This window comes from Cornus florida, unplaced genomic scaffold (assembly GCF_030987335.1).
Source record: "Cornus florida cultivar Cherokee Brave unplaced genomic scaffold, ASM3098733v1 CherokeeBrave_3.0.0_Hap2_Chr06, whole genome shotgun sequence".
Lineage (NCBI taxonomy): Eukaryota > Viridiplantae > Streptophyta > Magnoliopsida > Cornales > Cornaceae > Cornus > Cornus florida.
The window spans coordinates 57962534-57969019 of NW_026775576.1; the positions used below are offsets into that span (position 1 = coordinate 57962534).

Below are 6486 nucleotides of genomic sequence, written 5' to 3' on the forward strand. Positions count from 1 at the left end.
CCATGTTTTTTATGCTTCTCTTACAGCATTTGATAGATCTTGATGCATTATATGTCTTTCAAACTCCACTTCAGCCATCTTTTCTCTCATTTATATTTCCAACGTTCTTTCTCCAAATTCGATTCTATCTCCAGCTGCTTAGTCCGTTGTCTCTCCATGGAGAGTTGAAGTCTTATTAGCTCTCCTTCCACAGCTGCTTCACCAAACATGACGCCCTATTATGTTACAACTTCCAATTGTTTAAGAATATCTATTTCAAAATATATTGTTTTCTTTTTACGAATCTTCCCTGCTTTTTGTCCCTCAGGGTGTGAGATATTCGAACTTTTAGTATCGGTCGGGTGTCATCGCCATGGTTTACCGAAGATGGAGTTGATATTGCAGGAGTTGATGAACCTGGTGTTGTTGGAGTCGATTGAGACCAATTTCTAGACTCATTAATATTCAGATCAACACTTCTCTTCCTTGATTGTCCAGTTGGATTTTGTTTAATGTTGCAATGCATATGTCATTTTTCCGTATGCAGAAGAACATTCCAACAATGCTCGTATTTAAATTTGTGTTTCTGTTGACGTTTATATACTTCTCTAACAGTATTCATCTATAAAAAATAAATAATAATTAAAATTAATAATTTGATTTAAAATTAAGAATAAAAAATTTGTAAAAAAAAAAAAAAAACTAATCAAATCAATCTTGTTGTAGCCACTAGTTGGAGTGTCGTGGACATTTTTGTAGTATCCTGAAAATTTGTTTAAAGTATGAAAAATAGTTCATCAAAACAACATGTGTTCTTTTTTCCGTCATGTCTCCCAATTGCCTAACCCAATGAGTTATTTTTATCTGTACCCATCATTGTATCTTCACCAATCATGATCCATACTTTGCAGCCGAGGATACATCAAAGGCCATAGGATGCATTAACGGGTCCAGGCTTAATCCATCTCAGCAGCCATCAATTCGGCTGATTGAGTCAGCTAGCATTTCATTACTCTATTTTTAACATTCACATCTTTGATCATATGATTTCCGTTATCCAGTTTAAATTCATCTTAAAACATCTCCTTTTGTGTTGAGAGATCCTATGCATAGAAACTACATTATTTGAATGCTCGAGCACGGAACATTGTGTTGGAGGCTGCGGCCAGTCCACGTTGGACTGTGCGAGCACATTCAAACCAAATCCAACCAATCCACGGTTCATGATCCACACATTTTTGGAAATAGTCACCGCTTGCCAATTAGGTTTGGCAACATTTGAACCAAACCATACATGGAGAAAGAGGGTCATGCTTTTGGCTCGATGCAAACAGCATAATTTTTTTACCCAACAGAATAAACTGTCACAATACAGATAATATGTATGCGGTAAGAGAGAGAAAAATGTATTTTGTGTTCCTGTAAAAGCCACTTTTAAGCCTAACACCGGCCTATTTGTCAAACACAGATCCTACTTGAGACCATACCCAATATATATATATATATAATATATTAATATGGACTTAAGAACAAAATACACTTGCTAATGTTTTGTTTATTTGGATGTTAAATATTTTACGAAAAATATTTTTTTAATTTTTGGTGTTTGGTTGTCTTAAAATATTTACGAAAAAAAAAATATATTAAAATTTTACAAAAATAATTTATTCATCAAATTTTGGTAAGTTATTTTATACATCCCGTTCGAAAGACTCGACCTCAACTTCGACCTAGACCTTTGCCAAACATTAAAAGGTACAAATAAAAAAAATATTTTACCTAAAAAATAAAAATATTTTCCGTCGAGACAAACGGAGCCTAAATCACTTAAAAGAGTAAACTGTTGAATGCAACATATTGTGATTGGACAAACGGAGCCTAAATCACTTAAAAGAGTAAACTGTTGAATGCAACATATTGTGATTGGATACAACGAGAGAGAAAGCAAAGCAAGAAATAACTTCTGAAAGAAAAGCCTGCTTTTATAAATGTAAATGAGTTCTATATATAGGAGAACTCCTGACTACGGTTGCGGAATCTGACTGTTGCGGAATCTGTGGCGGGAATCCCTGCTTTTTTTCCTGAAAGTGGCTAGCTCTGACTGCTATTGTGGATGAATAGTGCCACTGTTCTTGTCTTGTCGATAACTTTAGATGAATAGTATCTTGTCCGGGAATGGTTGAAATAGTGATTTCTTACCAACACTTACCATGGCAAATAGTGATAATGACCTTTGACTGATCGATCTGTAGCAGGCAATGACCTTTGACTGATTGTTGGGTTAAATTTCGTCTGGATCAAATCTTGGCCATGTTGAAATAATTGACTAGAATAAGGATCCATTGACTGAGTAGGCTGATCCAGCGGAGGATGCTTCATCATCTTCTTCTTGTTCTTCTTCGGATAAAGGAGCACAACATTGTTTTTTAGAGGACCCACAAAAGCACAAAGGGCCCATTGGAGTCAAGAAACTAACTGGAGTGTTTCGCCTTTAATAATATCATATAAGTCTAACAGAATCAGCCTCAGTTTCACACATTTTCTGGCATCCCAAACAGCACCATTAGTCTGTTTGGTGTGGGCCAAAAGGCACCTTACAGAATCAGCCTGGTAATGTGACAGGCAAATTAGGTCAACACTAAACAACTATGAGCAGGAGATAAAAATAATTGTTGAATGCATTGAGGAGGTTTCATTGAAAAAGACACGAGTTAAAGTTAAAATGAATCATGATCGAGGAATGAAATTTCAAAGATGATCTATGAGTGAGATAACAAAGTAAGAACTGTTGTATAAACCTGTGGGCGACATTAAGTCCTAAAGTTCAAAGAGGAAAGTGGATTTGGAAACAAATTTAAGCAAAAAAACAAAGAATAGCCAACTTGAATTAGCTACCATGGGACATACCAAAAACAAAGAATCCTACACAAAACTGGAAGAGGAAATTCATGGGTCAATTATGTGCAAGAAGAACACTCTACCTACCATCCCAAGCGAGACAATCTCTTCCTCTTCGGTTCTTTCTTCGTGCAGCAGAATTCTTAGAATTACCCATGGAGCTGGAGGGCAGAGCAAGAGTGGATGGTGTCTTGCCAACAGATTTTCTCCCCTTCTTAGCAACCCATTTCAGTGGCAGACTATTTACTGCACTGCCAATGTCATTTGAACTGTTCAGTTCAAGAAGTGTCTGAATTTTGTCAAGCATCTGGTGTGTCCATGCCACTGACAGATCCAGTGCAACCGAATCATCCAGAGATTGATTAACATCTCTTTAAAAGAACTGAAAGACATAGAAGACTGATAGCCTTGACGATTTTCACAGATCACATTGACCTTTATGATTGACCATGCACAATTACAAAAAGCAAATTCTGATCCAGGATTCCACACAATATGCAGAGGGAGAATAGGACAGGACAAGAAAATGCATCCCTGAAAGACAGTCACTTCATATAAATGATCTGAAAATAATGTAAATTTAAACAGGAAAAAATAGAGGAAGAGCATCCTGCCTTATCGGATCAATCTCTGACGCAGCATCATCAATCAAAAACCCATTGGCCTTCCATCCAGGTTCAGCAGCACGAACACGATCAAGTCGAGCTTTCATCCACTTAGACACATCCGGCTTAGCAATGCTACGAGTAATGACCCAGGCAACAGGGAGCGCATGTCGTCTTGAATCAAACACAAGAAGTGTACATAAGGGATACTGCCATTCAGCAAAGATGACATGAGAATGGCTGGTAGATTTTCTAAAGCATGCACAAACAAGCATCAATAGATTCATTACCTTGAGTCTTTTTATGCCAAATGTTGAATCAACGGCCACGAGACTGCGATGGCCAAAACGAATCATTTGTTGCAACTGCCACTCTGTTTGAATCCCCAGAATGAAAGAATCTGTCTCTGAAGTATCCTGGTAAAAGAATATAGATTTCTTATTGCGTTCTACCCACATTTGTATGCTAGCTTGGTCATCTAAATCCAAATCATGCGTAGAACGTTTGATAATCATCCCGAGTTTGTGGACATACTGGGAAGTAAGGCTATTTACTTTTGCATTTGAACCGCAGTAGCGTTGAATCCCCTCAATGTGCTTCTCTAACACATTCTCCTCAGGAATGCTAAGATCGATCATAAACATAGTTTGCTGTTGAATCTCATTAAATATATATGGAATTTTCTTGGCACCAAGACAATAAGTGCAAGAGATGGACGGGCATACAGACGCTTCACTACAAAATGGCATGTGCAGCCACGAGGTCTAGCAACACGGTTTCGAGTGTTAAGTCCATATTTTCGGCTTGGCAATATACCCCCGCCTTTCCCACAGTTTTCTGGACCAAATGAACACCAATACCTTCACAAAGATAAAAAAAGGAAAGAAAACGAACACAAGAAAACATAATTATTAGTTTGAAACAGACTATGCATCCTCTACTTTGACACACATGACAACCTAAGCATTGATAATTTTACAGCTCAAATGACTGATTTGTCTACTGAAAAAGGCAGTTTATATCGTAGAATACATTTTTTATTCCTGGTGTTCTGCAGTAAAACGTTCCAAACTTGGTGTTCGAATGTCAAATCTAAATAATGATCGTTATGAAAGTGAAACCGGCCCTTAGTGTTCTGAATCTTCTGATATAGTACCACAATGAAGTCAAGTTGATATTGGCCTTAACTTAAAACATTGAAAGTTTGGAGAGGGCAAAAAGAAAACAAAAGGTAAAAGTTTCAAGAAATTTTATGATCATAAACTTCTTAGATCACATGATCTGAATAGCTTCATTGTGCTATTATATATATAGTGTTTTTCAGAAATACATTGTCCAGGTTTAATGATATGACAGAATAATCTTGTCACCCTGAAGCAGCAGCAAGGTGGATATGAAGTAATATGCAAGCCTAGACAAACTTACATCCTATTTTCCAAATACTCATCATTCTTGCAGTCCTTCAAGGTGCCTTTTGATCTCTTTCTGCCGCTCTCAATATGGAATCTCGTCGGACATTCTACATTAGCGCATTCTCGTATTATGAAATCATCAACTCGTCCATAAGGAATAAGGGCTACATCATCGTGACGATTCGTCAGTTCCAAACTTCGTTCAATTCAAGTCAGCAGAAGAGAACTCTTCATCATCTTGTGGATCTTGGACAGGAATATCGAGGATAGATTCAATTATGTCCATCTTCTACAACAACACTACCTACTGTTTGGTAGAATTCTTGAGCAGCCAGCTTAACATACATTCAGCGCCAGTTACTGCTAAAAATAATGCATGCATCAATTAAAAACACATAAATTAGTCAAAAGAGGCAAACAAGTGACAACTTAGATTGAATAATTTTAAACATTTAGGCCCCCGTTTATTTGGATGTAAAATGTTTTTTAAAAAATATTTTTTTACTTTCTAATGTTTGGTTGACATAATTTACGAAGAAAATCTAATAAAAATTACTCTCCAGACATTTGCTAAACACCAAAAAAAAATAAAAATAAAAGAATATTTTACATGAAAAACGAAAACACTTTTCAAAAAAAATATTTTACCTAGAAACAAACTGAGCCTGTCACAATTTTTTTTTTTTTTTCAGAACCATCGCAGACAGGTTTTTGGACATTATTACTTTACGGGAAACAGAAGTCCAGTTGCAAGTTGCAACACTGCTCGGTAGGGCTGCAAACCAGCCGAGCTGAACCGAGTAGGGGTTGGTTCGATCTCGGATTGAGCATGTTTGGTAAAATTTGAGTTTGGCTCGATAGCTCGATTAAATAAACAAGTCAAATTGTGTATATCTACATTCATATATAGAGACGAGATACAAACTGCAACACAACACATAGTTTAATTTCTGAAAAATAAAAATAGATCTCAATCTCATAGTTTAATTTCTGAGAAAAGAGAAACAGATTTCTTAGTCACTCTCTCCATATGTGTATACATTCATATGCATATATACACACATTCATACACATCTACATATATATACACACATTCGTACCTGGTAAATCTGATCTTTGTTTCAATCTTCACTTCTGATTCCGCCATCCACATGGAGAAATGGAGATGTGCGATCTTGTGGGAAATAGGACAGAGGTATAGAGAGAGAGGAGTAACCATGTATTTCGGACATGATCGAGTGTATGATGGTCGCCGACGTTGAAGAGCAGGTTGGCGCCAGATTCTGGCTAGAGCGCTTGGGATGGATATGGAGTGAGACAACGTTTGCTTAGTTTTTATATAATGGGCTTTGGGAATATGGGTTTGGCCTGTTTTTATTTAAAAGGACCTATGTTATTATGGTAATATATGCATTGGATTGGATTGGATTGGATTGGGTTGGAATGGGCAAAAAAACAAAAAAATAACGTACCTATTATATACATGTTTATATATTTATTTTAACGAGCTCAAAAATAAATTTGCGAACTAACGAGCCGATTTAGACTGTGTTCAAAGTTGACTCGTTTATTAATCAAACGCGCATATTTTG

General features: G+C 36.6%; 1 pseudogene; it reads right to left on the bottom strand.

Annotated features, from left to right (window-relative positions):
• Positions 1-86: 86 nt before the first annotated feature.
• LOC132314164 (uncharacterized) lies at positions 87-5180 on the bottom strand (annotated as a pseudogene).
• Between the last annotated feature and the right edge of the window lie 1306 nt (positions 5181-6486).